Genomic DNA, 10,634 nt, shown 5'->3' with positions numbered 1-10,634 from the left:
CAATATCGTGATTCATGTTTGTGTTTTGAATCATGATTCAAATCATGATTCAAATCATGATTCTGGATTGAGGTCGCATAAACGCAGCCTTAGACACGTTGCAATCCATCGTGTGTGGCCCCCTGCTGTGACTGTATGTGCTGGGCTGTCGTGCTATATATCTTCGGACCGATTGCTGCTTGGGGCAGCTAGCTAGTTCGGGCTTATAGTACTTGGAGAAGAGAATTGGTGAAGAAGAAACTGGGGTATAGTATTCTCAAATGGAGGTTTTTCGTCATGAGTCCCCGACAATTTCCAATGAAAAAACAAGAATTAAAAACAGAAATACATAAGAAAAAAAAAAAAAATACACAAGTTTTCATCAGGTTTCTATAAAGAGTCTCTGAACCAAAAATTAGCATTTAGGGGCATTATTTAGTTAGATAGAGCATACTTATGATTTTACGAATAAATGAATAATTAAGCAGTTTTGATCAATTGGATTTTTGAAGAGTTTGATCTTTTTCTATAATATTAGGCTAGGGACTTCTAGTTTTGTAGATTATGCCATGACATGGGTAACGTACATGCCAATTTTTGTCGCGTTTGCATGATCGATAGCCGAGATCATACTCAGCCACCCCCCACCCCCATTCAGTCTCCTAATTAGGCTAAAGATATTTGTTCGACCCAATTAACCCATTCACATTTTATATTGTTGATTGACAAAAGTATATGAATATAATCGAAAATCTAACACTGATTCTAGAAATGGTAACTACTGAACTTCATTTCCCCAAATTGGGAAGATATATCAATGAATTTGGAACTATTTTTTGACTGGCGGAAGAATTGGGGCAATTTTACTGTTTCGAATAGCTCATAAATTTTATTCTATCATAGTTATCTTCATAAATGGCGATTTATTAGTAAAATGAGCTGGCTACGATACTCTTCTCTGGTCAGATATATATCCTATCCAACAGTAGTAGGCATTCGACCCTCTAATTTCACGTTTATTTTTTAATGAATTTTTCAGAAGTGCCATTTTAACACACAAGTCTATGGGGAATGTTTTACGCGCGTGACACCTTATGATAAATTTTTTCTTGGACAAATTGCTTTCCGTACATTTCATGTTACCGTATGCTTAATAATACAAATCATGAAAAGAAAAAAGCCCGGACATCGACGACAGTCGACACGAGCGCGGCCGGCTAGCCGCGCTTATTTAGTCAACAGAAATGGAGACCTTATAAATTTCGCAGCCAAAAGGCATAGGCACAGCTGACTTGAATCTTTTTGAGACAGAGTCTGGTGAGTTTTTTCACTATGATTTAGTTACAGATCTGCAGTATATAGATCTAGTAAATAAGAGTAAGACGTGAATCTGTGTACCTACCTCGAGGCGAGGCTCGAGATCGAGCGAAGTTCGTGCAGGCTCCACTGCACTTCACTACCGCTACACTGGCCCACTACACCCCCAACCATCCTGCCTGTGAGTGTGGGGAATCTACGGGTAGGACTATGGCCGGGGCCTGTTGCACGGCGAGAGGAGCGATACGTATAGGAACGTCCTACTCCTACTCCTAGTCCTACTCCTAGGACCATTCTTCTGAGATAGGAAGATTGGCGACAAATCGGCGCTTTCCGTTTCACGAAGGCATTCTTGTCTTCCAAGTCCGCGACATCGTTTGATATCCATATTATTTCGATATTATCAGAAAAATATTTAGTCTTCATCTTCACCTGAACTGAAGGCTGAACCATTGATTTATTTCGAAATGACGACTTATCAAAAAATCATTTATTTCAATTAATGGAGCTCAAATAATTTGTTTGTTACCGATAGTAGAAATGATGTATGGAGATCACTTGTTTGACTGAGGTAAGACTAAAAAAAAGGAGAACAAAAATTGAAGTTTCACAAACATAGGCCTACCTGGATAAAATCGAAATTTTCATTATTTCCTCTTTTCAAGGACAAGGTGCCCTTTTTTTTTAAGGACACCTTTCATTGATATTCCAACGAAAGAGACCCTTGTCCGAAAATAAAAATTAAAGTAACTAATTAATTTCGGCATTGTATTATTTCAATATTCTGATTTTTTATAGAATACTTATCTAAACTTAAAGTGATAATTTTGCAAATTATGCTTTAAATGTTATTTGTTGATGTAAAAATGGGGTTTGAATGGTGTAAACATAATCAACGTGTCTGATTGTATGAGACTATAATTTAAAAAGGAAAATATGAGAGGCTGCGTGTGAAAAATCGAATTTATTTATTTCATTCATCAGATATAACGCAAGAAATACAAATGTGAGTGTTTAGAGTATAAACATACATTTGCATGAAAATTAAGTTTCAGTAACCGAGGACAATCAAAATATGAAACTTGCTGCAAACTTGTCAAGGTGGTATAGTAGCACTACAATAATAAAACATAGAAAAATATGTGAAATCAATTGAACGGGGGAAATTACTTTTTACAGAAACAATGCTAAAATCACAATGATCATAAACGTTTAAAGTTGATAACTTTATGGAAGTTAATATAACATAAGCTTTGATAATTTAAAAAAAAAATATATGCTCAACATTTCAAAGTTAAAGGTCAAGTCCACCCCAGAAAAAAGTCGATTTAAATAAATAGAGAAATATCAAACATGAATAATGCTGAAAACTTCATAAAAATCGGATGTAAAATAAGAAAGTTATGACATTTTAAAGTTTCGCTTATTTTTCACAAAACAGTTCTATGCTCAACTCGGTGATATGCAAATGAGAGTTGATGATGTCACTCACTCACTATTTCTTTTGTTTTTTATTGTTTAAATTATACAATATTTCAATTTTTACCAATTTGACAATTAGGACCCCCTTGCTTGAACCACAAAATGTTAAAATAATGGAATTTCATGTGTTCACGGAGGAATGAAACTTTGTTTCACATGACAATGACGAGAAAATCAAAATATTTCATATTTTATATAATAAAATACAAAAGAAATAGTGAGTGGGTGATGTCATCTGTCCCCTCATTTGCATACCGAACAGAATGTGCATATAACTCTTTTGAGAAATTAGGCGAAACTTTAAAATGTTATAACTTTTTTATTTTACATCCGATTTTGATGAAATTATCAGTGCATGCTTGTTTGATTTTTCTCTTTCTATTCAAATTAGCTCTTTGTTGGGGTGGACTTGTCCTTTAAGGAGTCGAGACATACTACGATGAGCCTTTTCGTATGGACTTTCCACAACCCTGTCTATCATCATAGGTACAATGAACTTAACTTTATTTGTAATGATTGTGATGGATTCATAAGCTACATGTATAGGCCTAATATTTTTAATTCAATTAGTTATTTTGTTACTGGCAGATTTTTTTTTCATTCATCACCTTAACACCAATTCAACAATTCTCATTGATTGACATAAATCTCAGCAAAAAAATAGTCATGATAAAGAAAATAAATTAAATATATATATAAACAGATAGAGAAATGATTTAGCATGCTTAGTAACATCTCAGTTTTGTATCATGTTTTATTTTATTTCATTTTTTTTTTGCTGAACGTAATAAACACATGTTTACTTTACCATACATATTTTTTCATAATATTCATCTAATGATAAAGCATGGGGGTCAGAGCTGAGAGGTTGCCGCCCATTTCGATATTTCAAGTTTGGTTTAAAAAAAATGGAAAAGGGGTGGGGAAAGAGGGAGAAAATGATGTGAGGAAATAACAGAAAGCATATTTAAAAAAAAAATTATTCGGGCCTATAGATTACCTCGGAGAAAAATGACCTCTGTTTTTAATTTGATGCCAGCCACGTAACTTGGCGCCATGATCGCCATCCAAGCCCCATCCAAGATAAAATGCATCTGAGTGCAATCGAAGGACCTCCCAAAATGTTTAAAGGTGATATATCAGTGTGGCTTGCCATAAACGCATTTTCTCTCAATGCCGACGGTGGCGGGCGGTGTCCAAAGAAGATCATGACTACGTAGGACATGTCTTGAGGTGTCTTTCCAAGGACCATTCTTCGTTTAGCCCAATGATCGGCTTTGTGAAATAGTTGAGCGATATCTCGGTCTTACGTAGAGCGGTTCTACCAAAGACCATTTCATGCAACAGGCCCCTGGTTACCTCGAGCGAAGTTCGTGCAGGCTCTACTCCACTTCACTACCGCTACACCCAGGGGGGCTACTTACATTGACGAGTGGATACCATGCGCGACCAAAAAAACATGTAAAAAGGATGTCTTTTTCAAGATAGGGCACGTTACGTACGTAACGTGATAAGTGTGTCAAAAACAGGAAAATAATGAAAAAGGGTATCTATTTCGCTAGGAAAGCTACGTGTTTAGGGTCAAATTTGCGGGGGTGATAAAACAAAATTAAAATGTTTAATAAAGGATGTCCTTTTTGCCCCAACACTACATGTTTAGAGTCCGATTTGCACGAGGTGTGGAAGGTGGTGCCATACTAAACCAAATGATGTGTAAAGGTAAAACCGACGACCGACGGACCAGTGACATAACAATAAAATATCACTGTACTTGTTTAGGGGTTCATTTTAGGGAATACTTGCCAAGAAAATCTTTTGAAGTTTTGTTTCCAATACTTGTTAAGGGTAGGATTTCACACGCCAATACTTGTTAAGGGGTGCATTTTCAGAATATAGAAAATAAGTGTTTAGGGTGCTTTTCGAGACCCCATGGTCGTGCATGGTATCCACTCGTCATTGGAAGAGGCCCGATACAAAAATCATAAAAGTTTGCACTGCTTCACTTTTGCAGAGAATGAAATGCAAGAGCACAAAGTGAAACATTTTTGGCATGGACAAAGATCGCTGTCACAAACATCACCATCTTCAAAATCATCCTTTGTATCTTTTTCACCTTCGATCGCTTGATTGCTGGAATGCTGGTGATACGAACGATGTTTGACCTGGCTCTGGGCAAGATGTGGCGTACATAGGATTTTTCAAAGGGGGGGCAAATTCGTCCGCCAAAAAATTTGACAAGCCCCCCCCCCAAAAAAATAGTTTTTCACCACAAATAAAGGATTTCGTACCAGAAATAAATTTGACAAGCAAAAAAAAAAAAGGACTTCAAGTTCAAGGAGCAGGCCACTTGTGGCTCGGCAGAGATCAGTTGTGACTCGTCAGGGGGGCAGGCATACGTCCCTTGCATGAGTTGTGACTCATCAGGGGGGGCACTCTGCCCACCCCCCACACCCCCATAGGTACGCTAATGCATGTAACACGTGACGTCTATAACGTTTCCTGGTCTTATCAGGGGCAGATCCAGGATTTTCCAAAAGAGGGGGGCCAATTTTTCAGAGGAAAATTTTGACAAGCCCCCCCCCCAAAAAAAAAAGAGGTTTTCAACCACAACTGAAGGATATTTCGTACCCGAAAAAATGACAAGCAAAAAAAAAAAAAAAAATGTTTTCAACCATAAATTAAGTATATTTCGTACATGAAAAAAAGCAAAAAAAAGTCTTAAATTTCAAAAGAGGGGGCACACCTCTGTTTTAATGGCATTTTTACATTACAATAGTTTTGTTTTTGCTTCTCAAAAGGGGGGGGGGGGGGGTGGAACAGGCAATCATGGAACAAGCAATTGCGTCATGAGGCAACATTTTGAGGGGCGATATGGTGTATCGGGTAAAAAAAAGAATGCGAGTGAGCAAAAATTTTGACATTTTTATTACAAAAATCCAATTTTGTGATAGATTTTGACATAATGTTAAAGAAGATAATATATTTCACCCTGTTCTCTATTTTTTTCTTGGTCTGTACGTCAAGGTGAACAGGATTTTTGTTATGATTTTGCATGCGCGACCATCGGCGAAGCTCTATGCTCGAGGGGGCCCAGTATGGCGCGTGTGGCAAGAAGTAGCTTTATATAAGTCCCGAGCGAGCGAAGCGAGCGAGATTTTTAAAAAAATCACCTCATCATGACAATCTAACTGTTCTTCTTTCCTTCCTTTTCCAGTTTTCACTTTTTATGTTTTTTCTTAGTTTTCTTTCCCCTTTCCCCCCTTCCTCTTTTTTTTCCTTTCCCTTTCTTTCTCCCCCTTTTTTTTCATTTCCCGGTGAACTCTGCCAGGGGGGACAGCTTGCGCCACTGCTCCAGGGGCCGGGTTGCAAGTCAATCGCAAACTTCTCTGCTGCTGCACGAATAGCTATTTTTATTCCGAAGTCCCAGGTAGTCTAATTCAACGAATGCAGCAAAGGATTGAATTTTTTCTAGCTCTTTATTTGAAAGAAATTTACTGGCCCTCTCTCCTTGGGTAAGACGTGCATGTAGCATATATTTGCTGGTGGTAAATCGTCATTTTCGCTGTCAAAACACGACGAAGATGACGACATCTTATCCGCCATCATAGAATTTGTATATAACGTATAGCATGTACAGCGAATAAAAAAATTAACGCGAACGGGGTTACATGCATTGTACACGCTTGCGCTCGTTCGCGGAAATCCTTAACACACGAGGTGAATGTCGGAATTTCCAGTCGAATCAATGGTATGATTTTGCATATTATTGTTTTAATTTTGAGTTCAGGAGCAGAATGTAGCGATGGCAACATGTTGCAAGTATTCACACATAATATTTTACATATTATCATGTCTAAGAACCATGGTTGCATTTGCCGCCCCACAGAAATGAAAAACTATAGAGACTACATTTTCCCTGTCCATCCCACAGTCTATACACTCCACCAACCCGAACTTCGGGACCGTGAACTCGTTCGGATACTCATAGAGGCAAAGGTGGGATAAAAAAGTTATTTATTGTAACAATTATAGAAAAAAATATAACGAGAAAGAAAAATAGCTTAATTTCTTACTCTACACCCGTATTTCACTCTGTGTCCATCCTCCGGTTATCCTCAAAATTGGTTATTGGGCCAGTATCTAAATCCTCACAGTCACACGTATTATTCACGGCTGGTCGCAGGTCAAACAGCATAAATATTTATATTATATTGGATGGCTCAGAAAATACCAGAAATATTCTAAGAGTTTGGGAAAATAATTTGTGGAATATTTTCCCAAACTCTTAGAATATTTCTGGTATTTTGCCTTTGCCTCTAGGAGTATCCTAAGGAGTTCACGGTCACGAAGTTTGGGTAGGTGGAGAGTAGTGTAGAGGTAGTGAAGTGGAGTGGAGCCTGCACGAACTTCGCTTGAGGTAAACCTCGCAGTACCGGTACGTGTGACTGGTACGGTACGGCATGAATGCTGCAGAGACAATTCAGTGTACCGGTACGGTACTGTGGTGGTCTGCTCGGTCGGAGCCCAGCGGCCCGCGAGCCACACCGGTACGGTGCTTCCACTCTTCAGTTTGGGGTGTCCAAACTTTGCGGACATTTCAAAAATATTTATCAGGCTTAAAATTGTTCACGAAAATATTCACAATACAAAACCAATTTAAAAAATAATGTTATTACATGTACATGTATTTAAATTAGTAAATGAAAGATAGTTTCTTAACCCTTGACAAAATGAAAGATAAATTACACTAAAATTTCTGGAAAGTTTCCGACCCTACATGTAATGTACTTTATATATGTTCAACAAAAACAGATTGAAATGGAGAGATTCTTGATGTTGAGACTGAGAGATCCTGTATTTCCTATCCTCTTTGATCATACACGATTGTACGCTTAACCTACTTCGAGCATCAAAGTCTTTCAAAGAGGTAGAGAGAAAGAAAAATTGAAAATCCATAATTTATTTTGAAACAAAAATCTGATTTTTTTCTTAGGCCAAGACCATCTCAATTGAATCCATTAAGTCTTCTTGATGCAAACTTTCACAATTATTTCTTCTACAGTGTATCAGATGCAAACTTTCACAATTTTTGAATTATTTGTACTCTTTGATGCAAACTTTCACAAGTATTTGTTGATGCAAAATTTGACAATCTATATTTTTTTAGGCCAAGGTCATCTCAATTTAATACATTAAGTCTTCTTATATTTAGATTTGATGCAAACTTTCACAATTATTTCTGCTATGTATTAGATTCAAACTTTCAAAATTTTTTAATCATTTGTACTCTTTGATGCAAACTTTTATGAGTATTTCTTGATGCAAAATTTGACAAACTCTATTTGATGCAATTTTTCACAATTATTTCTACTATTGATGCTATATTTCATATTTCACAATTATTTCTACTTTTTGATGCAGACTTTCATAATTTTTTCTAATGTATTTGGTGCGAATTTTCACACTTATTTCTACTCTCCGATGCAAACTTTCACAATTTCTATTTTTTGATAGAAACATTCACAATTATTTCGACTATTTAGTGCAAACTTTCACAATTTATAATATTTTATTTAAAAAAATTCCAGTTGTGGGAACGATCTCAAAATGACTTTTTTACAGAATTTAATACAGTGCGTCCCAAAAAACTATACACTTTTGAATTGGCTGCCAAATAAAAAATGTAGCACTTTGGGGGAAAAGACTTATAGATATGGGGCGGTATTCTGAAAGCTCAATTAGCACTCAATTAGCATTTTGGTATTCTGAAAAGTCACTTAAGTGCCCCTTTCCTTATTTGGCAGGGTTGCGTTGCGCGCACTTGCAACAGTACGCGTTATGACCGCGCGAAGACTTAATTGAGTAGTTACGAGACTTTTGGTATTCTGAAAAGTCTCTTAGCGCTCAATTAGCGGACTTTCCAGTGGGGAAAGATAATGGTGATAAGAGGTCCATTAAGTCTCATTTTCTCTTGCTAAATGTGGCTTTCATTTCGTATAAATATCATCAAATCGGTTTAATACTGCGACCAAATTTAGGAGGAAGCAAGAGAATAAAGGAGAAAGGTATAAAAAGGGAATAAAGGGAAAGAAGGTGGTATGGGTGTCCAAACTTGGCGGACTTTTAAACAATATGTTTCAGGCTTAAATTTGTTCAAAAAATATTCACAATTTATACAAGTAAAATAAGGAATGGGGGCTATATTTGGTAATAAAGAAATTAGAAAAGAAGGAAAAAGAAAACAGAAATTGTGTACTTATAGGGGAAATATGACTATTATTTTTCTATATTTTCTTTTATTATAAGCATCATAAAGTATTTTTGCACATTATTTTGACAATAATGAGATTGCCAAGTAACAATAGATGCAGCAATGTTCAGGGGGGAATCAAACCTTGTTTCCGACAATGAAAAAATAAGCATTGACCCCTTTGGTACAAAAGAAAAAAAATAGTGAGGGATGCCATCGTTTTCCCCACCTATAAAATCTTAAATATCATAACATTTGTACATCCAATTTCAATAAAATTTCGGCTTTTTTAACGATTATGCTAGTTTGATTTTTAAAATCATTTTATTCAAATCAGCATTTTGTTGAAGAAGATTTCTCATAAAAATGAAAAGTATGTTATTTTTAAAATAAGTAGGAATTAAGTTAAAGAAGAACCCCCCCCCCATCATGACCCCGAGACAGAGGCAAATAAAATATTGTAAAAAAAACAAAACAAAGAAAGCTACAATAGGTGGATGTGAAATCAGAACGCGTTCGAAAAAAAAGAGAAAATCACAAAGGTACAATAAATGAGAGAAAGGGAAAAGACAACAGTTAGCTTCAACAACATAATGACCCTCCTGTTAATCTCCGATGCAAATGCTTTTAGCATTATTTTTCAGCAAAAAAATTTTGTATCAATATCGTGGTGCAGTCCACCTGCAGCAGCCGGGCGCTGCGCTGCAAGCCAGCAAAGTGAAGAGACACTACGCGCTGGGAGAAAATTTTACGTTGTAAGAGCGCATTTGATTGGCTAATTCGGCTCAGTAGGGGCGTGGCCTAAAGGGAGTTAATTGAGCGCTAATAGAGTTTTCAGAATACGAATTTGGAGGTACATTAGCGCTCCATTAAATGGGTAACTTATGAGGAAACTTAAGTGGAGACTTAAGAGACTTTTCAGAATACCCCCCATGGAAAGCCAATAAAGTCAAATTTCAAATGACACCAAAAAGTTGGAAAATTATTCATGCTTAAGCGAGCACTGCCCACTGAAACAAAGGGTATGAAAATTGGGGTGGGCTGGAATTAGCCTTCCAATTTATGTCAGTTTTTGAGAGGCAAATCCTTTCGAACATGTTAAGTTAAGGGCGTTGTGATAAATTAATGATCAACCGTAACCAGTTTTGGTTGCTTAAGCAAATTTTATAAATTAAAATTATTAAATTGAACTTTAATGCATGAGTGAACACAAATTACACTTTTTGGGCAGCATTTCAAGTTTATCATTTGGATCTCTTTTTGGGTAGCATTTCAACTTTATCATGTGGATCTCAGCAATGTGTTCATGGGAGTCGGGAGAATAGGGGGTGAGAAAGGACTTAAGTGGGAGAAGTAGGTTGATGGAATAAGGGTCAACAAAACATTCAGCCCCGCCCCCTCCCTCTTTCTCGCCCTCCCCTCCTGTTGAGAGACTGATTGCTATTGTCATGTACGCGTGAAGTCCAGAGCAGAATGTTGATTTAATGATTAATTTTGAATTTTCCTATCAATCATTTAATCAGCAATTTATCAGTAAATCGACTCATTCAATGTGCAATGTGATCAAACATTCAGTTTTTTCAATAAATTATTTCATTAATCATCA

This window comes from Lytechinus pictus, chromosome 6 (assembly GCF_037042905.1).
Source record: "Lytechinus pictus isolate F3 Inbred chromosome 6, Lp3.0, whole genome shotgun sequence".
NCBI classification, from domain to species: Eukaryota; Metazoa; Echinodermata; class Echinoidea; order Temnopleuroida; family Toxopneustidae; genus Lytechinus; species Lytechinus pictus.
The sequence above is the reverse complement of the archived record's forward strand: the minus strand, read 5'-3'. Positions refer to the sequence as shown.